The 27,937-nt window shown below is 37.7% G+C and overlaps 1 long non-coding RNA gene across 2 annotated transcripts; it reads left to right on the top strand.

The window, feature by feature from the left end:
• The first annotated feature begins 7,435 nt into the window (after window positions 1-7,435).
• LOC120537114 lies at window positions 7,436-26,698 on the top strand. 2 transcript variants are annotated; one of them, XR_005635262.1, is made up of 5 exons: window positions 7,436-7,476; window positions 12,734-12,755; window positions 13,563-13,644; window positions 22,811-22,956; window positions 26,543-26,698. It is a non-coding gene; the product is annotated as an uncharacterized LOC120537114 (long non-coding RNA). The 2 variants fall into 2 exon arrangements; XR_005635261.1 differs by lacking the exon at window positions 13,563-13,644.
• Window positions 26,699-27,937: the final 1,239 nt, after the last annotated feature.

Raw genomic sequence — 27,937 nt, 5'->3', positions numbered from 1 at the left:
CAAACACCAAACAACTGAGCAGAGATGGAGTAGCCATATTGAGATTACCAGAACTGTTAGTCAGAGATAGAGAGTGGACATGACCTGAGTAGCCCACTGCATCATTGGTGCACCTCTCCACTTATATGTTCCTAGTAACTACCAGGCTACCACTACCCATTGCCTTAATCTACTCACCTAACTAAACCAAAGATGAGGGAAGAACAAAAAACAGATGAGAGTAGAGATGGAAACAATTTAACAAAAAAAAAGAAAACAAAACAGAAGCAGGTGGGTCTGAAAAATAAAGGATGACAAAATGTAATCACTCAAACAAGAGGCAGCAATTTATAAGGAAATTGGTGAGAAACGGCACTAGGGTTGGGAGGTAAAGTGATTAACTCAGACAGCCTGTTTACTATGACTGTTTAAAACTCGGCACAAGCCAGCACTGTTAATTAGAAATATTACTTGACTTATTATCCAGAAACTACAGTGGCAAATGATTCATCAAGATGATGTCACAGTTTAAAGACTTCTCTTTCACTTTATTTCCTCTATTTTAAGAGAGTGAAAGAGTTAAATTGTGTTTTACAAAAATGGCAACTTTCAAATGCATGGAGTTAACATAATTTAGAAAGCAATTAGGCCTAAACTAAAGCTTTGCACATGTATTAGACCCTCTCAAATTTCAGTCTGGATCAAGGTTCAGCTTAGTGTGGCTTTTGCAGCATCAGCATAGTTGCGAGCTGTGAGTCACAGGAGGACAAAGCAGTTTTAAGAAAATTAGAGTCAGTTAGAGACAGTTGAAGCCTAGCGCAGCATCTGTACAGCCTGAACTTTTATGTCAGTGAGTATATTATAGAATGTCACGTGGAAATCAATAGGAAAAGGTTTGTGTACATAGATTCTGGAGTGGGTGCTAAATGGGGATGGGGATGGTAAATGGTAAATCAAGTTACAGGTTCAATGGTATTCCCCAGGCTCAATCTTAGAAGCGCCTTTAAAGGACATTAGTGGAAAACAGCATTTAATACTTCAACAGGACAGTATGAGTACCTCATCCAACATCATGGAGCAGCTAATGGACCAGCTATGTTTAAATAATTGGTTAATGTTATTTTTCATGATTTATTGGGAATATGTATGCTTGCATATATTGATGAATTGTGGTATCTTATTAAAATACAGATATTTATGTTGAGCATGTTCAAGATCTCTTGTTATGATTTTGTAAGAATCGGTTATAGGCTAAATTAGTGAAGTGTAAATTTCAGCAATAATCAATCATTTTTCTTAGTTATCAAACTACTACTGTGGGTTGGGTATAACAATCCAGGTAACAGGTAATAGTCCTGCCACTCTTAGTATAAAACATTGGAATGTTTATTGAAAGTACTACAGTATCTATTCTGTGGCTGTACAGACAGCCCAACTACTGTATAATGCAAACTGTCCATGATAATGAAACCTTATTCTAACAATTTCAGTGCACACTCATACAGGAAAACATCATTGGCATAATTATTCCAAACAAAAGGGAGTAAGTCAATACATTTGCAAACTGCAGTAGTACTATACAATGAGAATTAAATCAATAAGACTCACATGAGAAGCACTCATACCCATAGACTAAGGGTGCTTTTATGTTTTGTTCATTTGCTAAAGTCTGTCAAAGTTCAACTGTACTCCTATTGACTAAAATTCATAATAAGTTTTTGACGAATGGCAGAAGTTCAAATAGACAGCATGGCTGAGGCAGAGTGTGCTTGATGCTGTATACCGATAATTCTCTTTCTGATCAGCTGCTGTAGAGCTGTGATTCCACAGATATAGTAATATAAATACTCTGACTGGTACAGTGAGTATTATGGAAAAAGATGATCCGCTATGGCAACCCCTAATGGGAGCAGCTAAAAGAAGAAGAAGAAGTAGAAGGTGCAGTAAGAGTAACAACGCTAAAACAGCTATGGTATTTGGAATAGTTTGGCTATTCCGTGGACCATTATATTGTTACAGGTTAATTACAATCAGATGCCTTAAACTAATAAATAATATGCAGTTAATTTCAGTGTATATGATAAAGCCGCATCAGGGATGTGGATCTAAAGAAGAAAGGGAAACCTCACTGGAACAAAAGCACTACTTTGACACTGAGTGCCACCAGTTTGCAAAACCGAGTGGAGAACATGTGTATGCTAAGGATTGCGCTAGCGTGAAAATGTGTGTGGCTTTACGCCAAGTTTAGTTTTTATACATTGCGATTTCAGTGTGGAAATTGGAGTAGGCAACATTTTTGTGCGTAAATATATGAGGCCCAAATTGCTATATCACAATACTACATACTGTACTTTTCATAAAGTGCCTCCAATAATTCACTCATCTTCAACATCATCTTGAAAAATGAACAAACCTCAAAACAAATTAATTGACATGACATGTTGTCAAGGATGCAAAAGGCTTCCTTTGTAGAGAGCCTGCCCTAAGAACAAGACTAATTTTCATGTGAATGGAGCTGCATGTGTCTTGGAAAGCTCACTGCATTGCAAACTCAGCATTAAGTTAGTAATGTGAATTCTTTGTCTAATCTGCAAACTTTTAAAAACTCTATTATTTGGCAAGACAAAGATGTGAAAAGTCTTAAGATACAGTATGAAAGGAAGGTTTCCTGTAGCTCTCAAAGGGTCTGCAGCAATTTCTCACAGATAGATAATGTTTCTGATATCCTCATTGTATAGATTGCAGATATTGCAACCCCCTTCCAGTGTGTACCTTGATGATGTTGTATGTTTTCAGCAATGACTGTCATTTTCTTCTGATACAACTTGAAGTGGTGTTACACAGCTATGTAAACTGCTTATCCCAATACGTACAAACCCCACACGTTATTGGTTTATTACCTTGATTATTTCATGGATAAAGAAAAAAAATCTGGAGAGTTATTTGTTTGAGGTTTTAGGACTCCCTATTTATAATACATAATTTATCATTAATTTTGCTGCCTGTATTGCCCCTTTAACTAATTTAACAAAGGGCCAAATAAATCACATTGATGCTTCTAAGACAGCTTTTGCCACTTTAGTCTTCTCACCCTCTCCTTCAGAAGACCCCCGGGTATAATTTTGTGTTTTTCAGATTGGTGTGGAAGACAGAATGTATTTTCTTTCTTGCTGCAAAATGACAGTTCTGATGATGACCTCTTTGAATTTTACTGAATGTAGAATATCGTGAGTGGGGTCAACTTTTTCCAGAAGAAATGGTAAATGGTAAATGGCATGTATTTGATATAGCGCCTAACTAGAGTTCAAGAACCCCCCTAGGCGCTTTACAACACAACAGTCATTCACCCATTCACACACACATTCATACGCTGGTGATGATAAGCTACTATGTAGCCACAGCTGCCCTGGGGCGCACTGACAGAAGTGAGGCTGCCGAACACTGGCGCCACCAATCCTTACGACCACCACCAGCAGGCAAGGTAGGTTAAGTGTCTTGCCCAAGGACACAACAGCTGCGTTTCCAATTTATTTGTGCAACACAGAGTGTCAGAACACAGCAAAATATACAATTACCAAATGAGGAACACTTTGCCCAATTTTACTAGGAAAGCAGAGCAGAACATGGTTCCTTAGCAGTAAGCCACGTTATCTTAAAAAGATAACTTCTGCAAACCACTGCTGAGACAAAAGCAACTACAGAGACTTCTGACGTAACCTTATAGCTCCAACCTTCATGCTGGAAAATTCAAGTCAGTTAAGAGTTAAGATTGGAGGCAATTTCTGGACCTTCAAACTCTCAAAATAAAAGAAACCATTTAGAGACTTATAATTGTACTGTGGCCAGGACTTTCTGCATTGTTCATAACACTGATTCTCTCTCTCTGCCAAGCTTCTGTCTTTGAAGACTGACAGTCTAGAATTCCTGAATCTTCTTTGGAGAATGAAGGCATTTTATTTAGCGAGAACAACGTGCCAGTGTGCATTCTTCCAGCTTTCCCCGAACTGAGATTGCAAGAATAAGAACAGGTTTTGACTGACGCTGGCATGGTTGAATGTTCATGAGCCATCCCAAAATCCAAAGAATAGCTTTATTATAGGAAAGTAAAAAACAATAGGACAAACATGAAAATATTAATAAATTTGTCAATAATGCACAATTTATACCTTAAGGCAGGTAGACATCTTTACAGAAAAAAGAAATGCAACAAGGAGAGCATGTACAGTTGTTGCATTGGAATGGTGGGTCAAACACTTGCTGCCGAGTTCCATATTGAACATATTGAGTTCCATAAGAGACAGAACCAGTAGCAATATTTCATAATGTTAAATTATAACTTCCTCACTATTTAATGGACTTGAATAAATATCTACCAAACAGAAACAGTAAAAGTTAAGTACAGCCTCCTCAGTCATTCTTTTCTACCATACTCTGAACAGTAGCAAAATCAGCATTGCTGAAAACTCACAAATCATTATTTTTCATCATGACTAAACTCTGTTGTACTTAGTAACTATATGAAGGTATACAACAGATTTGGATTTTTGAAAAATTTAAGACTTTGTTTTGTTAAAAAAGTAGTGTCATACAAAAATGCAGCTCCTCCTCTGCATTCTGTGTTTATATTATTCCGGTCACTGTCTTTCGTAGAATCATAGAATTAGAATAATGTGTACAAAGCACAACCACTACCTAAATTCAAGATTTTACTGACTGTCACATGAAGCAGCTGGTTCACTTTTTCACAAATACTGCACAGGAACAACAGCTTTTTTCTAATAGTCACCTACAAATTCCAAACTTAACAGCAATATGGACTGAAGAATATTTAAGCTCACAGTCAGCTACAGTACATGATGTCCCCTTCTCAACTACTTTCAGCATCAAGGCCTTTGTGCTATGACCATCTATAGAAGGCTCCCTGTATTAGCTGCAGATTCTCCTGGACTTGCATTCTACATACATTGAATGTAAGAAGTTAGGACCAAACAAGCCACTCAGCCCACAATTCCTAAGGAGCAAAAACATACAGCAAAGGAGCTCCACCATGCCCTGTACTCACTTGAAGGACTTTCTGCATATTAAGTGAAGTTCCCTAGTGCTTTATTGTAATTAAGTCCTGGTCCAAAAACTCATCAGCTGGTCACAACTGATGTTGCTACCCTCTATCCATTTGATATACATTCATAAACTTTTTTACATTTTGTGAAGGAACACAGAGAGGAGTAACATGTAACACAAAAATAGGCAATAGAATAATCTTTTTGGAAATGTCTATTTCTGCTCAACTGCTGCATGTTTAATTCTTACCAACATGTCTTCCAATCTTCTCATTACCTCATGAATGCCAATGAATAATCAGCCTCTTTTTCCTCATTTCTTCATTTCACTTTTTAGGTGTGAGGAAAAGCAGCAGGTCCTTTGGGATGTGACATGGTTGATATGGGACGTAACCTAAAAGATACTAGACTTCAATTTGTTAATGTTACCAAAGCCATTTAACGTATGTATGGCCATGCCCATGGACACAAAGGACACAAAATCCCTAAAGAAACAGTTGCTCCCCATCTAAGTTCTAGTAGCTTATGAAAGAGCAGTGATTATCCTACAGGAGATACCAGTAGGTCTAGTGGCTGTCCCATGTAATACACATCTGTATGGGAGACAGTTTAAGGGCTCGAAAAATTGTACTCCTCTGCCAGACCAGGGCTTGGCGCTGTAATCTAAATATTTATCCTTTTTTCCTCCGCAGACCAACAGAAGTGCTCACCATTTACAGTCTTAGCAGCACTCACAGAATTTCAAAAGATCTCTGGTCTCAGAATTAATCTGAATAAAAGTGTACTCTTTCCAGTGAACTCTCAAGCATATAATATTAGATTAGATACCCTACCTTTTATCATTGCAGAACAGGGCATGGGGTAAACATAGGGGTAAACATTACAAGTAAACATAAAGCTCTATATCAACAAAATTTCGCCGTCTGCATGGAAAAAATTAAACAAGACTTGCATAGATGGTCAACCCTTCATCTCACACTAGCTGGAAGAATTAACACTGTTAAGATGAATATTCTTCCTAAACTCCTTTTTTTATTTCAAAAAATCCCAATATACATTAATAAATCATTCTTTAGTCAATTAGATTCAACAATAACCTAATTTATTTGGAATTCAAAACATCCACTCATCAAAAGAGCGACCTTACAAAGACAAAAGGCAGAAGGCGGCATGGCTCTACCTAACTTCCAGTTTTATTACTGGGCAGCAAATATACAGGCGATAAAAACCTGGACACAAATAGAAGAACATACACAGGCATGAACCGCAATAGAAGTGTGACACCCCGTGTAGTGGGAATTGGAATCACCAGCCTACACTCTAGGTGTCTAGTATGTGGGACCGAGCGTGACCAGGATGATGGTGTAAGACAGGGAGACACAGACACAAAAAGGGTTGGGTTTTTGAAAAATAAAGTGAGGTTTTAAGGTTTTATTTACAGGTGCACTTAAAGAAAATAATCAAAATAATGTCCTCTGGAATTTATATATTAAAACACAGTCCAATGCCGCAAAGGACACACAAAAACAATCAAATGGAGCCCAGAAATGACTGTATACAATATTTACAGTGCTACTTGAAAGTCCCAAAAGAAAAAGTAAAATACACACAAACTAATGAAATCCAAATATATACACAAAAACAAAATGTGAAGCTGTCTTCCTCTACAGTGATCCAAGTCAGGAAGCTGCTCCTCCAAACAGTGTATAATACAGGATTCACCCAAAAATATTCAAAAATATAGAAAAAGTGTATATACAAAAATAAACAGTGCACCACTAACCACAACCCAATAAATACCTCCACCAAAGTTATTCAAGAGATATTTATATGAAAAAATATTTACAAAAACAAAGCACAAGCCGTAATGCTGTTCTGTCAGGTACCTTTCTCTAAGAAGATCTATTCAGAAAGAACCCCCTCTAGAGGCCACGATTCCCTTTTGTATTCGGCGCCCTACGCTGACCAATTAAACAGCCGTACGTCATCCTTCCCGAGGTACGCGATGACGTGAACACGTTTGCGAAAAGCGGCGTCTACTTTCCCACACAATTACTATAAAAATGGAGCTGCCGGCGCGCGCGTATAGCTGTGCCGGCTTCTGAGACGCCAACGGCACTTCTGCCATAAAGTGAAAGTAAGCACTTTCTATTCTTTTCCTCCTTCCCCTGAGCTACAGCCCAGACAACTACGAATAAGGGATCCCTTTACTAGACCGCGGTAAACTAATACTACGACGCTTTGCACTTTCTTTTACTCCTTTAGAGTTAATGAGGTCGCGGGAAACGCGTGTAGGAGTGGGGTACCGACAATGCCATCCCGGCCGGTCAATGGCAAGGCTGTCTCTCCAGTCTACATGAGACCCGCTGTGACACTCCCCAAAAGACGCTAATATCGTCAACAAAGACGTCTTTCTGCACTATATAAATGAAAAAAGGTAAGTTTCCTTTCTTTATACATTTTTTCCTCCAAACAAAAGCCTCCCTCTTTACACAGCAGAGGACGCTAAACTAATTTCATTTAATTAATGGTAATGCCAGTAGTGCATATTACCACAAGAAGTAAAATCCTGCAGTACTTCCTTATATTCCTTGCTCTGTGCTCCAATAAACACACGATATCTGCAATATACAAATAACCCGATTTTGCTCCACTCATTTAGAATCTAGAACCAATGTAGAAAGCATTTTAAGATGGAGAAGCTCCTATCTGTGGCACCTCTGCAAGAGAACCACCTCTTTCAACCTTCACAAACATGCAGTTTTTAATATCTGGAAAAAATGTGGAAAAAACTTGCTTAGAGATCTTTATATAGACAACATCTTTGCATCCTATGAACAATTACATTCCAAATTTACCATTCCAGCTACACATTTCTTTCACTATTTTCAAATCAGAAACTTTGTTAAACAAAACCTTCCAGATTTTCCTCATCTTGCACCCTCATCCATGCTGAAAAAAATATTGCTCAATCTCAAGGACTTAGACACCATCTCTACAATATATAAAATCATTTTACAATCCCTCCCTTTCAAAGATCCAAGAGGACACTGGGAAAAAGATCTCTCAATATATCAGAAAAGGAGTGGAAAGTAGCAATGCAGAGAATTCACTCGAGCTCCATATGCACAAACACATGTCTGTATGCATTTTCTAGTGTATCTCACACTATTGAATTAAAATATGAATGCTGTCAAAACAAAACAATGCAATTACAAATACACAGATATTCCTTATTCATTTGTCATTTTGTTACATGCCACTGTTTCACTTCACAAGAGTATTCACATGTCCAGTTGCATCTGTGATGTGTTTTTTTGTTAGTTAGATGACTAGCACTGCAAGGAGTCAACAAGAGAGTGTATGGTGGAGTGTAGCCACTTACTGTAGGTTCACGCTTATGGAGTCATTTAAATGTTCATCTGTCAGTCTTGTTCTGAACTTTGATTTCATATCAGAAAAGGCAGACTCACAGAAATATGTAGACCCAAACAAAGCAGACATTTTAAAAGCTGCTTGGTGAAGATTCTTATATTTATCTTCCTGAAATGCTGAAAATGCTGTTGAGACTTTAACTGCACATTATTTTAAAGGTTTACTAATATATAATATATAAAATCCAATGTCTGTCAATCTGTCTGCTTTTCACGAGAGAACTACTTAACGGATTTAGATTGGGTTGATTTCTATAATTTGCTTGAACACTCCGGTTGATCTTGCGACTTCTCTCATTTCGTTGTGCATCATAGTTTCGCTTTTGGTACCAATGTATTTGTGCAGAATACACGCAGCCGGCCAAGGGGATGGGTCTTTCTCACTCACTTGCCAGCTTCGGTGTGTGGTCCTTAATTCCGCTTAGCTAGCGAACGAGAGAACAATTGAATTCTGAATTGAATATTTGAAGTTTGTTTGATATTTAAAATAAAATGTTACTTAGGTCTTGAGTCTGGATATTCTTTTAAGTGTATGCCACATTGAAAAGATAAATTGCAATTCAGATTGTGGATCGTGATGATTTTTTGGAAAGAGTGCCCATCCCTAATTTGACTAATCAAGTTTTCAAATTTATGTAGGATTCGTTAACCCTTTGGCGAGCTACTTGGAAAGAGGTTGCGAGCTACCGGTAGCTTGCAAGCAAAGTATTTGAGACCCCTGGTCTTGACAAATTCACAAAAAAAAACCCTTGTAGTGAAAAAATGGAAGAAACATTGGGAAAGGCAGTTTAAAGAAAGACCCCTTTCCAGGTAGGTTGGGCATGCATTGGCTGTCAAAAAAGGTAATAAATACAATACAATACACAGAACAGAGCACAATTAATCCTCAATACAATATAATAGTGCAATAGAAATATTACAAGTACAGAGCAGAATTCAACAATAGATCACATAATACGATTTGTATTTATGCAGAGTCCTGGAGACTTTAGCCATCAAGCTGCCACTCCCTTTTGGCCATTCCACAGCTGAGTCAGTGCTGGGCCAGTTAATCCAATGAAAGAACCGGTCTATCTGATGATTCCTGCGATCCTCCATCAGAGATGATTTCCACTTCCGGTCCCTCTGAACCCACCTCTTCCAGTCACCCGACTATATCACGGCCATGTTTTCACTTTGTACTTCAGTTCTGTTTTGGACTCACATTTATAAAGACCTTTATACTGATTCCTCAAATTTTGCTTGATTGCCAAGTATACGGGGTGGTTACCCAAAACCTTTTTGTTGTGTTTGTTCTTCTTATTTTACACCCATTCTAATGAATTTTACCAATTTCAGGAGTCATATGCTATATTAATTTTCTTCTGTATTCTAGTGCAGATGTCATGAATTGAAGTCGTAGGCAAACAAAGTAGCTGTACCTTTTCATTCCAACCAAAGACTTAATTTTAAACTAATTCTTTCTGTTTAGCTTGCCATTTGCTGAGTTATTTACTCCAGCCCTGTGCAGAATCTAAGGAATTACTAAGTGCAGCTTTAACTCTTGTATGAAATTCAGAAAGGTGCCTTTATTGTGTAAAGTAAATTATTACACTTTTTGGTTTAACTATTAGTTTTCTTCAATTTTAATGTTTGCTTCCTTTTCTCTTAACCTGCATTCTAAACAGTAGAACTTCAATTACCCTGCTCAAGCTGCCAATAACGTGGAAGTGCTCATTTAACTCTTTTTATGCTTTGTTAGGAGCTAACATGCAATATAATTCCAATTCAAACTGCTTTTCCTTACCCCTAATGATACTATTGAGGATTTATTTCTTGAAATGACAAGGCAAAGTACATCTCATGGCTATGGACAACACAGTAAGTACAGTACAGCTTTGATGTTTCAGAGTTAAGTGAGGCAGTCATACTCGTAACACTTCGACATTTTTGTGGATGTGCTGTGTTAGCAGTAGTTTCCAATTCCATGCACAAGACCTTTGTTTTACATTGAGTAATTGGGCTGCCAAATACTTTTTATAGTATAGTTGCTGTTGAAAGGTCATAAAACCTGTTCTCCCAAACCAAGGCAGAAGCACATTGGGGCCGACCTTCAATTCTTTTCCAATAGTTGTTGTTAGAATGCAACATAATTCCACACCATTCTCTAGCTTCCATGCTATAACTCACTTGGGAAACATGAAAAGAGCAACATAAGTTTTCAGAAACAGTAAAAGACTGACACAGTTTCACAGAGGAATAAAAAATAAAAGCTAAAAATAGTGTATTGATAAATGTCTACTGTATTCAGCTGTGGAAATCATTGCTCACAATTTTAATTAAAATGTATTCTTTCTTTCAGTGAACTGTATCAAATGAATTGCTCATTTGGCCTATTTGCTACTTAAACTAGTCTGCACAATAGTTTTTGGGCAGTGAACTTGTCTCTAAACATGAAAAAACAATATCACAAATTGTTACAAGCACTTGATACCAATTTTTAAAGCTCTTATGCCAGTGCTGTGTAATTTCACTTCTTATTAAATCAGAAGAAAATTTCAATTTTCAATGCAATGTAAACACATCAACATTTCCAGGAAATTATTAAACTAAAGTTGTATACTGTTTTCTTTAAGGGTTTCTTGCCAAGAATGACATACTTTTTTCAATGCAGAAAAATAAAACATTCTCGTTGGTACTAAAGTGTTGACACTGTTAAATACAGAAAGCGTGTACCATATGTTACAACAGCCAGTTGTGCCAACAGCTTTATTATTTGTCATCTACTGAATGATCATATGGGACACTGTGAAATTTAAATCTCCACAAAATCAAAACAATTTTCAACTTCAGGAATGATTCACCAAAAAAAAAAAAAACCTTCCCCTGGATGCAGTGTATTTATAGGATTAGTGAGAGCACATGGCTGTTTTATTACTTATATTATTATTTTTATTATCATCATTTTGCCTTAGAAGCTATTGCGTTTGAAACCAAACAAGATTTGCTTGTAAATGATGATGGAATGTGTTATTCTCACCCTATTGATAATAAATCCAGGAAAAGTGGTGAAAGTAAAAGAGAGACCCAGTGAGAAATTATAAATGGGAAATTAGCCCTTACTATATTAAAGAGGATTGCAAAAACTCTTAAAATGTAGGTGGAAATTAAACCTCTCATTGCAGTATAAATAATTCTTTGCATTCCGTTTAATCTTAATAATAATAATAAGAGGAGAGGTTGCACCTAAAAATTATTATAGTATATTGTATGAAGCAGGGGGTGGCACGGTGGCGCAGTGGGTAGCGATGTTGCCTCGCAGTTGGACGACCCGGGTTTGCTTCCCGGGTCCTCCCTGCATGGAGTTTGCATGTCCTCCCCATGTCTGCGTGGGTTTCCTCCCGGTACTCCGGTTTCCTCCCACAGTCCAAAGACATGCAGATTAGGTGCATTGGCGATTCTAAATTGTCCCTGGTGTGTGCTGGGTGTGTGTGTGCGCGCCCTGCGGTGCGCTGGCGCCCTGCCCAGGGTTTGTTTCCTGCCTTGCGCCCTGTGTTGGCTGGGATCGGTTCCAGCAGACCCCAATGACCCTGTAGTTAGGATATAGCGGGTTGGATAATGGATGGATGGATGTATGAAGAATACCTCAAAACAGAGAAATCTAAATGGGATTAGGTATAATATTATTTATTTGCTTGTTTTATTCTGCTGAAGAATCAATAATTAACCACCGCTTCATTTTCCGAACTTGCTGTTTCCAATGCAGAATTATAGGAATCCAGAGCTTATCCCAAAAGTACTGAGGACAAGGACATAATTTGCCCCTGTCAAGGCAGTAGTCCATTGTAGATAGTCTCACTCCCTCATCCACACTCACTCAGTTAGGGTCAATTTAGTGCCACCAGTCAACCTACCACTCGCGTCTTTAGAAGAGTCTACAAAAACTGAAAGGCAACGGCACTAACGGTTCAAGGTTCAATAAAATAACTTTTTGCACAGTACTGAACACCAATGAAAATATCCATTAGTTGTAATCAGAGTGACACAGTATAACAGTACCCAGAGCTATACTTGAATAATGGTATCTGTGTGGACTTTGTGTAATTGGGATTTATTTAACTTGTTGAATTATCCCAAAACCCTTCATTTGTTTAATAATATAGAATTAAAGTTATGATAAAATTGTTTAAAGTTAGTTTTGTTATGTATTTTTATATGTACATTTTTGATATTTTCCCCTATGTCATTCCTTACAAACTTTGCGTATTCTCTTCCCTGTAGAGCCCAGTCTGGCCGTGCACAGGTATGTAAAACATGATTTTTTCTGTTGTGTGAAAGTGATGAAACAAGAGATATTTGCCATTTTTTTCTTTATGACGTTCATTTAACATTTCAATATAATTGACAGGCTGCTTTTGTGTTTGTTTATTTTGTTTGTTTTTCTGTATTATCCTATTCAGGTTGTTTGCATGGAGTATATGTTTTGCTTGAAGCAAAGGTGTTGTTGTTGTTTATTTTTTGTAAAACGTAATTTTATATAATGATGTATAGTTATACCTTGTTTGTTTATTTTTCTGCATTCAGACTTCTATTTAGACTTCTTGCTGAACAAATACCAAATAGCAGTGTGGTTCTTTTAGCTTCCTTTTAACAACACATAACAGTGGCTGAATAACAGGTGGCAGATTGAGGGCCGGCTACATTTGCACATTGTTTTTATGTTCACGTGGGTTTTCTCCGAGCTACGGAAGCCGAGAGATGACGAGCTATATCGCTATTTTTTAAAATTGTTTTCTCGAGAAAATGGAATAATTGTATCGAGATCTCGAGAAAACAAACTTTGTTTTCTTGAGATAACGGAATCATTTTATTGCGATCTCGAAGAAACGAAACTTAACCTTTGCTCCTGGCGGGCTTGCTATCATAAATCACAGTATCTGATGACAACGATAGTAACCAGAAACCTCCTGTGATACGTACACAAATGTAAGTCTATTTGCATCATGCAATTTTGCCAGCTGTGTAATTAGATGAACTGTTGTATGTCTGCTTTGGTTTGCATTCTGGCAAACTGCAGCGGCTAACTAAGACTGCATTTTTATTCATTCAGCCACACCATGGATCCATTCATCATTGCGCTTAAAGACAGAGGGATACCGGAGGAGAACCTAAACTAAATGGCACAAGACAAGGTCAATTTCAAATATCTCCATACTTTACATTCGACTTTTATTAAGTTAACTAGCTAAGTGACGGCTATAATGAAATGAATTTACCGTAAATCTGTTATGGGAAATATTGTGAATAGCTCATTAAAGATTTGAACAGTGCTGAAAATCATGTGCTGAAAGTCATAACTACTGTCAGTTCCGTCCATGGACGGCAAACTGGAGCAGTAGTGCGTTCCTTCATTGAACGTCATGATTTCAAATTTTAGAACGCAAAGTGTCATCCGCCAGACGCATATGGTGTGAGATAGCCTTTACAGTCTGGAGTCATGATATCTCAAAGGCTGCAAAGAATTTTAAAAAAGCATTAGATGGAAATTATATTGTCTCAGCATAAGTTTGCTTCTTATGGGAGGAAAAAAGTCGAACAAAAGTTCAAATTTCTACAAAACCACGAATGATACAGAACAAAATTCATATGCAGCCCATGCTAGGATATGTGAAAGATCCCTGGAAAGGTCTGTCAGGCAAAGCTTGACAGCTGTAGGAGAAGAATGATAAAGACATTTTATATAATAATAATAATAATAATATTGTTATTATAATTCATAATAACAATAATAATAAAGTCATCATATGTATTATTTGATTAATGATCCTTTTTGGTCAACTATATCTTAAGTAGCATATATGACCCATAGATATCATCAGCCCCTTTCCATCTATCTTCCCTGGCGCTGCTCTGCTTCACCTTCATTGTTCTAACTTTTGCCCGGATGTAAACAGATAATCTGTCAGCAATGGAGACAAGCCACCTACTTAAATCACAACCACTTAAGCTTCACCACATGCAAACATGTGATATGCCTCACAATCAGAATATAAAAAATATACGAAAAAGCCAGGCAACAGACAACAAAGATTATGTTAAAAATCTGTAGTCAGATTCCTGGTGTCATATGAAAAAAACAAAGAACCTGTACCAGAAAGCAAACTATGTGGAAGGAACAAACAATACCTTCTACAAGCAAATCATCAGCTGTTCAGCATGGTGTGGGTTCTGTTATGGCTTAGGTGTGTATAACTGCTGATGGAACTGGTATCCTTGTGTTCATTGATGTCACTGCTGAGCACAGCAGCACAAAAAATTACTTCAATGTTTATCTATCTTTTGAACCCCTAACACTGAGAAACTTTTTACAATAAAGGACTGTAGCTTCCAGTTCACAGACACTAAAAGAGTTAGCTGTTGTCACCTTGTCATTGTTTAAGTTCAAATCCAGTTTGCTGGTTTGCATAGCATAAACAACAAAACCTGTGGGAATGTCCAAATGTTTTGTCTAGATGAAACATGGTAGTAGGTGTTATGTATGGTACATTTTACTTTTTATTTATTTATTTATTTTTAAACCAGACCATGATGTTAATAAATAATAGGGTATATGACATACACATGCCTAGCATACACAAGTAGAAGTACTCTGATGTTGCACATCTAGGTAGCTGATGTTTTGCAGATACTGTACGTTTCTGTTTCCTGTTGTCATAAGGCCTGCACTAAACTCCTGTTAAAGCAACCCAGTGTGATTTTGAGGTAAATAATTATTTTGGTTTATGTCCAGACTTTACAATTTATTGGTGGAAATTCCTTGTACCAATATTGGTGCAGGGTAGAAGGGTATAGGTTTATGGGGCATTGGTACTCCTTTTGGAACAGATGGGGCCTGTTCCGCCATGACGGGTTACATCTGAACTGAAGGGGCACCAATGTATTGGGGAGGCATATGTGTATGCTAGTTGAGGATTGTTTAAACTAGGGAATTGGGGGGCAGGAAGTTTAGGACAGACCAGGTTTAGATTTATACATGGAAGAACAAACAATGGTGTAGAAATAAAAATGCATGGTAATGTAAATTCTAAGCAAACATTTAAATATAGAAGGAGTAACACATTAAAAATAGCTTGCCTTAATTCTAGAAGTATCAAAAATAAGGTAAGTGAGTTGTGTTGTATGTAACAGAGCATAATTATGATATTATAGCAATAATGTAAAACCTGGCTAAATAACAAAGATGGGGATGAGTGTAATATAGAGGGATACACATTTTTTAGGAAGGATAGGCAGAAGAGAAAAAGAGGTTTGATTGCTGTTTATACCAAACAGAATTTAAATGTTAGTCCTCTTTAGTTGGATTATGAGCCCCATCTTAGTGAGGACATGTGGCCTTGCCTAGAAAATAATAGGGAAAGAGGCCTTATTTTAGGAGTGTGTTATAGACAACCCAATTCAGACAGTAACTTCAACACACGTCTTTTTAGTAATATCAAAAAGGAAAAGTTTACAGGGGGATATTATAGTTATGGGGGACTTTATTATCCAAATATTAACTGGGATAACCTTGCAGATGGAAGAGCACAAGAGCAAGAGTTTATAGAAGTAATCAGTGACTGTTTTTTAACACAGCATGTTAAAGCACCAACACGGGGTGAAGCCTGTCTGGATTTAGTATTCTGTAATAATCAGGATAGAACTGAGGGTGTAGAGGTGATTGAACCACTACGGTCAAGTGACCATAATGTAATCCAGTTCTCAGTATTTTGTAAGAGTACTGATGCAAAGACCAAAATTGTGAAGTTGAACGTTGGTAGGCTAATTTTGAGCAGATGCAACTAAGTAGGATACACTGGGATAAGCTTTTAAATGTGGAGACAGTCGAGGAGCAGTGGAACAGGTTTAAAAATGTTTTACATGTAATGCAGGACAGATACATACCTAAATTTGGAATTAATATGAAACTAAAAAAACTCCACGGTGGATTAATAAAGATTTAGAAAAGTAAAAGGAAAGGAAAAAACTGCTGTATAAGGCATATAAGACTAATGACTACAAAGTGAATCGTAGTGCATATGAGAACATGAGGGCAACCATTAAGAAGGAGATCAGGAAGGCTAAAAGACAGTTGGAGAGGAATATAGCAGATAAGGCGAAAGAAGACCCCAAGAAATTCTTTACATAGTAAGAGAACAGTCAAGGAGGAGGTGAAGAGCATCAGGAATAGTAAAGGGAATTAAAAGATACAGACAGTGAAATAGCCTAAACTTACATTTTTCTGAGGTGTTTACAAGTGAGCAAGTGGATAACCTCCCAGTGGTAACAGGGACTACTAAGGAGGTACTGAGGGATTTGAAAATTGTAGAGGGAGAAGTGCTGCTCAGATTAAATAAGATGAAATCAAACAAATCAACAGGCCCAGATAATATTTATCCTCGTGTTCTTAAGGAGGCTAGCGAGTGCAGATATAAACCCTTGACACATATTTTTAGGAAGTCACTGTGCACTGGAGAGATTCTGAAGGACTGGAAAATGGCAAATATCATCCTATTATATAAAAAGGGTGACAGGGCAGATCCAAGCAAATATAGGCCAGTAGGATTAACAAGCATCACAGGAAAATTAACGGAAGGAATTATTAAGGATAAGATTGAGCAACAAATGGTAAGGACAGGAGTTATTCTGAACAGTCAGCATGGGTTCAGAAGAGGGAGGTGGTGTTTTACTAACATGCTGGAATTCTATGAGGAGGCAACAAAAGGATATGATCAAAGTGGAGCAGATGAGATTATTTATCTGGACTTTCAGAAAGCATTTGATAAGGTGCCACATGAGAGGTTGGGCATCAAATTAAAAGAACTGGGAGTTCAGGGTGATGTTTTTAGATGGGTGCAGAATTGACTCAGACACAGGAAGCAGAGGGTGATGGTGTGAGGAACCTCATCAGAACTGGCCGATGTTAAGAGTGGTGACCAGCAGGGGGCAGTGCTTGGGCCACACACACACATATAAACATATATATACATATCCATATATATATATATATATATATCTACATATACACACATACATATACATACACACACACATATATATATACATACATATCTACGTATATACATATACACACACACACACACATATATATATATATATATACAGTATATATATATATATATATATATATATATATATATATATATATATATATATATATATACACAGTCTTTGGGTGCGAGCAGCTGTTGCTGGGGTGCCAGAATCCATGAAGGAAGAAAAATGAAAAACATTATTTGTACAAAATCTTAATTTATTTATCCATTCCTAAATAATTTTGTATCAGTGCAATATGCTGTTTGTTAAAACGGATGACTCCCGCTCTTACGTGCAAGTCTGCGTGGATATTATGAACTATCAGATATCTGTTCAAATTCTATTTAAATTTTAAATAGAAAGAATTTTTATTTAGTTGACAGAATATTATTCCGGAATAAATCAACACAAACCTTAAATAAGTTATAATATTTTGCTCTCCATAAAAATATATCCTGTCTAAATTATACAAGTTAGAAATAAAGTAAACGCAAAAGAACAAACATTCAAATTTCTTTACTCTTATGTAATTTTATATAAAAAATAAACTTAAATTTTAAATATCCCAAAAGATTTTGCTCTCCATAAAAATATATCCTGTCAAAATTAGACAAATTCAAATATGAACATGGTGCATAACAAAACCTGGAAATATAAATAAAATTTGTTCTTTTCAGCAATAACAAATCAAATCATTCAGTTGTCTTTGCTCTTATGTCATTTTATCAGAGCGGACGCCTGGCATCTTTTTGGCAACAAGTTCGTTTATGTTTGGTGTGAGGTTCTGTGTTGTGGAGATTCTCAGGATGGACTGCAGGTGCTCATCAGTGAGGCGACTCCTGTGTGCTGTTTTGTTAGTCTTCATGACTGAGAAGAGCTTCTCACACAGATATGTGGTACCAAACATGCACAAGGTTCGAACCACATGTAGACGGAGCTGGAGCATTTCTGCGGGAATGGAGTGAATAAACTGTGTGGGCCGTGCAGTATCGTACTTTGCCTTCAGTGTGCCATTACACTGCAGCTCAATCACTCCATCTGAATCTGCACAGGTGCAGTTTCCACATCGACGCAAATGGGTTGCGTAAACAACTCAAAATTCTTTTTTTGTTCTTCAAAGCCACCAAAGCGCCGTGCGAACTCAGTGCGCAGTGCGCTCAGTTTATCAGCAAAGTGCGTATTTGGGAACACCGTAGTGCCGAGTTGGTTCAACATTACTTGGCAACAGGGAAAGTGGGGCAGGTTGCACTGGTAGATTTGTGTCTCCCATAAAAGTAGCTTCACTTGAAATCACTTTGTGATTTTGCACGGGTAAAAACGTCTGCTGAAGTGTCAGATTCTTCTTTAACTCTTCGTTATCTTGATGTTTGGTCTCATAGTGCCGTCTTAGATTAAATTCTGTAATTACAGCCACATTAGCTCCACAAATGAGACACATGGGTTTACCGGCAATGTCAGTAAACATATACTCAGCCTCCCATCGGTTTTTAAAGGCTCTATGTTCAGAATCAACTTTTCTCTTCGGCATCGTGTGGGCTAGCTTCGCAATAACTTGCAGGAACATAAGCTAGACTTGATTAACGCGGTAAGTGTTCGGCAAGGCAGCTGAAGCGCTGCATTATGGGATCTGTAGTTTATTGTGTTACCAGCGCTTCATATCCCCGGCCATTAATAACAATAATATATAAAATGATCTGGCGGGCCGGATATAATTACACGCCGGGCCGGATGTGGTCTGCGGGCCTTGAATTTGACACATATGGACTAAATAGAACTTGAAAAGGTATATTTTTTCAAATGTGATCGCGCAATTCAGATCGAGTTGACGCGCACTACAGTACATCGAGGTTTTGCCTGTGTGCCTCAATAAGTTACCCTCCCCTCGCTCTTACTTTTTTACCGTTCATCTAATGAATAAACTGAGTATGGCTTTACCAAAACAATCATTGATCGCGAATAAAGTATCCATTATTCCTAAAGCTTTAATTGGTGATCTGTCTTTCTGCATTAACCGCATATTTTTTCATACGTCTCAAACCAAGGGGATGCAAGGCTAAAATGAATCGGGAAGCACGCGTACATACTCAGTGCATCCCCTCTCGGGAATCGAACCTCGGACGCCAGCACTAGAGGCAAAGCCTCTACTATTGTGCCACGGCGTGTGGTTTGTCTATGTGTATTTCGGTCAGTGTAATTCGGTTTTTGTTCAGCACTCTTTGGAACTGTTGCTTTTTGTCTGCGCACTGCGTCAGTTCACGTGAGCGCTGAATATGGTTTTATATGTCACTCGCTCGCTTCTAATTGTTTCGCTGCCTTCTTAATTATATAATGTATGTTTTCTTCAGCAGTTTTTGGAGTTCTTCCTGGTTTTCTACATACTGCGTGATTATGTGGGAGTCGTGATGATGTCAAACGAAACTCCGCCCCCCACGGCTTTCGAGCTCAACTCCATTACAGTATATGCAGAAAAATAGCTTCCAGTTATGACCATTACGCGTAGAATTTCGAAATGAAGCCTGCCCAACTTTTGTAAGGAAGTTGTAAGGAATGAGCCTGCCAAATTTCAGCCTTCTACCTACATGGGAAGTTGGAGAATTAGTGATGAGTCAGTCAGTCACTCAGTCAGTCAGTCAGTCAGTGAGGGCTTTGCCTTTTATTAGTATAGATTTAGATAGGAATATAAGTAAAAAGCTGGTTAAGTTTGCAGATGATACCAAGATAGGTGGATTAGCAGATAATTTGGAATCCGTTATATCATTACAGAAGGACTTGGATCGCAGACAGGCTTGGGCAGATTTGTGGCAGATGAAATTTAATGTCAGTAAATGTACAGAATTACACATAGGAATTAAAAATGTTAGGTTTGAATACACAATGGCCGGTCGGAAAATCGAGAGTACACCTTATGAGAAGGATTTAGGAGTCATAGTGGACTCTAAGTTATCGACTTCCCGGCAGTGTTCAGAAGCCATTAAGAAGGCTAACAGAATGTCAGGTTATATAGCACCTTGATGTACGCAGTACAAGTCCGAGGAGGTTATGTTCAACCTTTCTAATGCACTGGTGAGGCCTCATCTTGAGTACTGTGTGCAGGTTTGATCTCCAGGCTACAAAAAGGACATATCAGCACAAGAAAAGGTCCAGAGAAGAGTGACTAGACTGATTCCAGGGCTACAGGGGTTGAATTATGAGGAAAGATTGAAAGAGCTGAGCCTTTACAGTTTAAACAAAAGAAGATTAAGAGGTGACATGATTGAAGTGTTTAAAATTATGAAGGGAATTAGTCCAGTGGATCGAAACTGTTATTTTAAAATGAGTTCATCAAGAACACAGGGACACAGTTGGAAACTTGTTAAAGGTAAAGTTCGCACAAATATTAGGAAGTTTTCTTTACACAAAGAACCATAGACACTTGGCATAAGCTACCAAGTAGTGTGGTAGACAGTAAGACGTTTGGATCTTTCTCAACTCGACTTTGAGCAAGGGGTTTCCAGCCCTGCTGGTGATAACACAGATTGCAGAATATTCCATAATATGATAGACATTGTTGGTGAACCTGTAACTGAAGTGCAACCTTCCGAACATACACCCACAAATAGCAACTCAGCTGCTTCACCTGGGAGCCCATCAGTAGTACCTGATGTCATAAATCCAGAAGCAAGGTTAAACCATGCCTCCCCAAATACTTCATCTGCATCTTTCTATGACAATTAAGAGAATATAGCTGAGAAGCAGACCATTGCTATTCGCAAAGTTCATTGTGTGTCTGACATGATTCAGACATTTTCAGATGAGAACATACTATATGCTAATATAACATTTGAGAGTGTGCTAGAAAATGGACAGTTGGAGAATGGAGTTGGGCATGGGCTTGTTATGGACTGTCTTACTGACTTCTGGGGCACGTTTTATGAAACAAGAACATGTGGAGCCACATATAAAATCCCCACTTTGCATCACGCTTATCAAGAACTGGAGTGGAAAGCTGTTGCCTGAATCTTGGCCTTTGGGTGGCAGAGATTTCAATACTTACCTGTTCAGCTTGCTCCACCATTTCTTTATGAAGCTCTTTCCATGTCTTCATATACCTGCAATCTAATGGAGGCATTTTTCAACTCCATTAGCCCCACCGAGAAGGATGCACTGATAGAGGCTTTGAGTGATTTCCGTCAAGCTGATTTGGAAGAACTTCTTACCATTCTGAGCAGTCATAACTGTACCTCTCTGCCAACAAAAGAAAACTTGCTGACCTTGTTGAAAGTGCTGGCAGCCAGTCCTGAAAGGTATAGGAGAGTCTTTGAGTGGGAAGACACTAGGAAAAGATCCTGGATGATCTTCAACCAAAGCCAAGAAACATCACAAAATTCATCCAGTTTCCAAAGTCAGTGTCACCAATTGAGAGGACCACATCTCTTCACCTTCTAAGATTTGTCAGAGAGATTGATCAGAAGGAGATTGGACTGTTCCTTTTGCACAGGGTCTGATGTTTTTCTGGCAAAGACCATTAATGTTACATTTAAGGACATGTCTGAATTTACTAGACGGCCAGTAGCCCATACTTGCAGTTGTGCCCTGGAACTAGCATGCAGCTACAGCAGTTTCTCAGATTTCAGGTCAGAGTTTCTGTCTGTGTTAAAAAGTGGAATATGGGTCATGGATATGGTATAATAAATTTTTGATCAATTGAAGACCTCAGAATCGACACATGATAAGATACTGCAGTGATGAAGGCCTGTACATCAAATAAGGAGCACAATTATACATTGAACTGTGCTACAGGTGTCTAAAATATAATTAACATACTGCTCCAAATGTTTTATAGTGGATGCTGTCTTCCTGAGGTACTTTATACACAGATCAGTTACATATGCATTCTGTTTCTTTGTCATTGCAACAAAGGCAACATAGTTCCTTCAACAAGAGCCAAACTACTAAATGTTATTCTTCATAGTTCAACATAATGCTCTTTAATGCATTACTTTGTTACATATTGCATTTTGTTACCTTTACAGATCAAGCAAGTTGTTTTGTTTACACAAAAGTTCTTGTAGAACAACATAAATGATGTAATTATTAAGTATTAATATAAAATTTCATCATAAAGTTCACATGGATTTTGTCCATCTAATTCATATTTGTATTTCTGTTGCTTGATCTTTGAATTTTGTGCACATTTTTTTCCAGAGGAACTGTTGGAAAATGAGTTTGTTTTTTTAATGTACAGTACATTAATGTTTCACATTTAACAGCTTTTCTTTTTTGCAGGTCTATTGTGTGATATGATGTCATGTAATGAGGAAAACAAGATTTGAGGAGAAAACATTTTTCTAGTTTTATATTTGCATTTTATTGTTTTTTATTACAAAAATAAACACTTAATCTACAGATATCTTATTTCTCCAAATAATAGGGTGAGTATATTGATTTCAAATATTAGTTTTCAGATTTAAATATGTCAGAAAATTCTATGCCTTAACCTCCAAACTGCTTTCAGTGACCAGATTGTCTAGTAGTGTAGATATGTATTTACATGCCGATTGAGTGATGGGGCATTACAAAGAAAACAAAAAGTGGAGGAAGAAGAGTGAAGTTAAAAAAAATGGAAGTAAAATAACTTATTTCTGCACTTTGGGCATGCTGCTGACATTCATTCAGATGTCTGAAAGAGAAGGTTGCTGCAAATTCAGCTTGTCCTCCATTCAGCCATCAGCAGAAGGGAAAAAAGAAAATAATATTTGTGTTTTATTGTGTTATAAGATCGCCTGTGGTATGCACCTAACACAAAATGTACTAACTAAAGTTTTAGGTTTTTTTCTTGGGGGATAGGAAGAAATGTCAATATCAGCTATGTATCTGTTACCTGTTACCTTCACTGTCAACTCTACAGACCACCATGGCAAACTGTTTTGCTGAACCTTTAATTCAACCCAACTTACCACCAATACAAGGCTTCCAAGAAGTGTCCTTTGTACCCTTAAAGGGCTGTAGCTAAGGAATGATTAATCGAAGCACTGAGCTTCCTAATAGCAATTGGACAAAGACACCGAGTTAAGCTTTTATTTAAAATGATTTATTTCCATAATGACAGCAAATAAAAAACGTTTTTGTGCATAATAACTAATGACAACAAATAAAAACAAGTATAAGTAATACAAAGATTATACAATCTGGGTGGGTTCATGCATCTTTATTCAGTCCCAGATGTCAGTTTCTAGATGGCCCAGTTCCTTACTTATTAATTATATATCATTAAAGTAAAAAGTTAAAATAAAGATTTCTTGCTGTAGATTGAGCTCCTTTACAGGTGTCCAGCAGCTATGCAAATAGCCAGCTTCATTTAAATGTCCATGGCTTCTCTCAAAATGTCCATGTTTACAAATGAGCTGGGCTCTTTACAAAAAGTGTCAGAAAGCAACTGAATTAAATGTTCAATTTTTGCCACAAACTGAACAATTGAACTAAAGATGAATTCAGAACTCTTTCTGAAAACAGTTATAGTTCATTCATTTTTCAGCTTTCCCAAAATACACTACACTTAAGTTCAACACAACAAAATTTTCAAGGTTAGGTCATTTACCTGAAATCTATCAATAGCAAAAGGTTAAACCATAGTAGCAAAACAAACAAGCAAAAAAATCTAAAGGAAACATACACACTCAAAAGAAACAGACATAAATAAAACAGTGAGTATAAGATCCTTTACGGACATATTATTATGTATGTTGGTGTGAGTACATCAGGGGGTTCTGACTATTCTGGTTCTGACAATATTTCTCTTACCTAAGTTCTCTGTACAGCCTAGTAGCCTCAAGAGCAGTATAACTAGATTCAAGGTGGTGTTCCTCCATTAGCAAAACACAGAGTTCATGAAGATCTGGATCACAGGGAATACCAGTTTTCCAAATACAAACACCCTCTTCTACAATTATATCAAGTTTGTCATAGTCAACTGGATGGAGGTAGTCCTGTGCTTGGTAAAGTTCTGGTGCTTGGTACATGAGAAAAGTTCTGCCGTGAAATAAATCACGACCACTCCCACCTGGCCTGATCCGATGGTTGTTCCACATTCTGACAACAGTATCTAACTCCCTCTGCAAAAAATATTCATATTAGTCAAATGTGTTACTAATCTTCTCAGCACAACCCCAATACACAGGCACACATAGACAGAGGTAGGAATTATTGTCCCCCGAAAGAATATTGCTCTGGGCTGCCATATAATATTAAAAATCTATAGAGAATGTAAAATAAATTATGCAAAAGGAAACAAGTATTTTTTAATTTTTTATCTATTCTATATTGTTTTTTTTATCATAATATTATTTTCCATAGGTCTTAGACAGTTTAGCAGTCAACATAAGGCTGTAAGTGTGAATGCTGTTAATTTAAGAAAATTTCAATAGTAAAAAAGAAAAGCTAATATACCCTTAGCTTGGGAGGTACCACGGCATACATTGATTTGCACTGCCACAGATTCAGCATGCTTGTTTCAAATCCAGCACCTGATTTTCTGTGTGGAGTATATATGTTCTCCCTATGTCTCTGTGCTTTTTTTCTGGGTACTCCATTTTTCCTTCCACATTCTTGAACCCATGCGCTGTGATGTACCAGTTCTAACATTATAGGCTCTTGCACTCTGCTCCTATGTACTGGAGTAACCTGAGAATGACTAGGACTATAAGTCGGCCAGTGTACACATTTACTTTGAAATTGCCATGAACTTTTGCCAAAACCAAAAGTCACTTCTAAAAGACCATAAAATAATGTAAAGTTGAATTGTGCTATCATAGGGTAATGCGTTCTACAAAGTCTTCATTTATAAGCTGAAATGTCTTTCTTTCTAGAGTTTGATGGCAACCTTAAACAGGGGCATATTTAACAGACGCTTTTTTCAACATTATCTTTGAGTACTGTTAATCATTGTGTCACTGCGGTGAGTTCACCATATAAAAAGTAGCAAAGCTGATTAAGGACTCACCAAATAATCCAAGTTAATTTCCTGAAATGTATGATTTTACTGTAAGAATGTACTTCAGACATTCTTCGCGTTTACGTAAATAAAGTTTAGTCAAGTGTCTTCTAAAACGCAGTTTAAACATACAGCAATATGCGCTGGCGCACTTGAAGAGGTGCACTAAACAGCAGATCAAATTGCGCAATTCAGTAGCTGCATGATGCATGCATGAGAACTTAACAAAACGTAAATTGTAAAAAAAAAAACACTAAATCCCTGCATAACAAATTAGGCACAATTACTTAACAATAATTTTACAAAGACGTTGAGATCGCTTACCAAATAATGTGAGGAATAGCTTAGTCGTGTCATTTTTTCACTGAAATGTTCATGGGTCCACATCCAGCTGTGAACCCTTGTAATCATCACCACCTTTCACATCAATAGGTATGGCTCAGCAAACATAAATATTTACCCAAAAAAGGAAAGTCGCCGAGCATATATATTTAGGCCTAATCAGCACATTGATGGGCTCATGGTTAAACCGTAAAGGCTACTTGTAATAGTATAGAATTCATATGTATACTTAGCCAAAAAGTTACTATGGTGTGCGTGTCTGTGTGCGCGTGTGTGCGTGTTTGTGTGAACGAGTTCTTCCTACCTGAATGATGTGGAAAAATAATAAATAGTTTGATCAGTTTGATCAATCTGGTATACATGATAGAGCCACGCAGAACCTGTCTTTATAGTGCAAGTGCAAACTTGTTTCTCCTAACGAACAAAAAACCACAAGTGACCAACTGATGAACTTAAAGGATGTGGTAAATGCTGATCCAAGCAAAATGTTGTAAGATGTAACGGTTTGAAATTCATGTGCAACCAAAGTCATAAGACAAAGGCCCAATAAAAGATTTGGGATACCGACCCCTCGAGGCAGATGAAGGGCAGGTGTCCTAGGACTGTGCTTCTCTGTCATCTTACCCTTGCCTGGTGTGTATTAATAAAAGATTTTTACTAACTTTAATTAATATCTCTGTCTTCAGTCACAAGAAACGATAATATAGAAAACGCGCCCACAGTTTTTGGCGCCCAGACGTGGGGCAGGAGGCGGCCGGCTGACTCGTCGAGCGGGAAGACCTCAGCGATCTGTCTTCTTGAAGTAGACTGCCGCTACAGTGTACACCGGCAGCAGAGTAAGCAGCTCCGATAAAAGTTAGGACTGCCCTGTCCTGAGACGGTTCCTGCGTGAGGAGTCCCCGGTCTCCTTCTGGTACAACCACGGTGACTGAGAAGGATTTCCTGACAGAGCTGACTAACACCCAGGCTGGGGTAAGTACCATCGGGGGTTTCCGTAAAAAGATAAAACTGGAGGCGGGCTTGCTGTGGAGTATAAAAAGTGACTGGGAATAGTAAACGGAAAAGAAATACCTTGTTTTAAGTCACTGCTGTTGGGAAAGATAGTATAGAACACTATCCTCTGGGAATTATAAAAAGGGGGATTTAGGACGTGATCCAGTGCGTGGCAAACCCATAAACACGGACAAATCTATTGGACAGAGGATAGAGCATAGAATAGAGGAATAACAGTTTAATAAAACAAGGGGAATAATAAATAAGTACGTACTGGAAATAAATACTTGCTTTCGCCGAGCACTGTGACAGTAACGTAGGAAAAGCTTCGGTATTCCACTTCTGGGAATATTAAGGGGAACACTAGAAACGGGTGAGTGGCACACTCAGAAAAACTAGTAGTTCATTGAAGACAGAAGTGAGAATAGGACACGACAAGAGGGAATAAATCTGTCACAGCAATCGGGAGGAAAAAGCAAGGGAAAAATGGGAACACATAACAGCAAGCCTGCCAAACAGTGCCTCGAGGGTTCAAAGTCTTTTAATGCTAGAAGGATTATTTTCGGGGGATCAACAGACGGCGAGAAAAAATGGGTCTCCTAGAAAATTAATAGAGAAAAAGACGGGGTTAGATTTTAAAGAAGGCGTGTAAGAAATGGAATAAGCAAAGTGAGGGGAGATGGACACTGGAAGGACAGGAGACGCAAGTGAAATTCAGGAAATTAGAAAAATATTATGTAGAAATGCACAAGGATGTTGTATGTAGAAATGTACGAGGATGTTGTAACAAAGGTCCGTGTTATGTATGACAGATGGGAGTTGGTTATTAAAGATTGTAATTTAAAGGCAGTACAGAAATGAATTATTGGCTGCAGAAAGTTAAAACTAGAAGGAAAAAAAAAGTTATTTATAGCTTTACAGAAAGTGCAAGCAGATTCGGGACCGCAGTCGAATGAGAAGTGGAAGAAGAGCGAGAAAAAAAAAAGAAAAAAGAAAAAAAAAGACTTGTTATATCCCGTACTTGTTCCTCCACCTTTCCTACACCATCCACATCCACAGCCCCCACCTTCTCCTCCGCCACCTCCAGC

Source organism: Polypterus senegalus, chromosome 10, assembly GCF_016835505.1.
Source record: "Polypterus senegalus isolate Bchr_013 chromosome 10, ASM1683550v1, whole genome shotgun sequence".
Taxonomy (NCBI): Eukaryota; Metazoa; Chordata; class Cladistia; order Polypteriformes; family Polypteridae; genus Polypterus; species Polypterus senegalus.
Note: the sequence above shows the minus strand (reverse complement) of the source record. Positions and strands in the feature narration are given on the sequence as shown.